Here is a 516-nt window from a genome sequence, read left to right on the forward strand (position 1 = left end):
TGTTGAATCTTCAATCTTAAATCCTCTCTATTAAGATGACGCTTGACATAAAGAAAGTTTGATAAACTGAAATAATGCGATAAATGGATCGAAGTGTCACGTTCTGACACGTAGTATTAGGGGATCGGAGTGTCACGTTCCGACACGGTAGTAATAATGGATCGGAGTGTCACGTTCCGACACGTAGCATTAGGGGATCGGAGTGTCACGTTCCGACAAGATAAGAATAAAGAGAAGTAATCTTGAATTATGTTAATATACTCAATTTCGAAGAACCTATTTCCCAAATGAGTATGCTGTGGAGGCTTGAGTCCTCATAGGTGTGCTTGGTGTTGTTGCCAATGGTTCTTGTACTTGTTGATTGTCACCTATTGAGTATTGTGGTTGATTTTATATTATTAGTCAGTATATATTACTTTCTAATTTGAGTTGGCCGATGATACCTACTCAGTACGTGTTCCTTGTACTGACCCATTCTTTTATTTCCTTCTTGTTGTTTTGTGGAGTGCAGCAATT

Source organism: Solanum pennellii, chromosome 1 (assembly GCF_001406875.1).
Source record: "Solanum pennellii chromosome 1, SPENNV200".
Classification (NCBI taxonomy): domain Eukaryota; kingdom Viridiplantae; phylum Streptophyta; class Magnoliopsida; order Solanales; family Solanaceae; genus Solanum; species Solanum pennellii.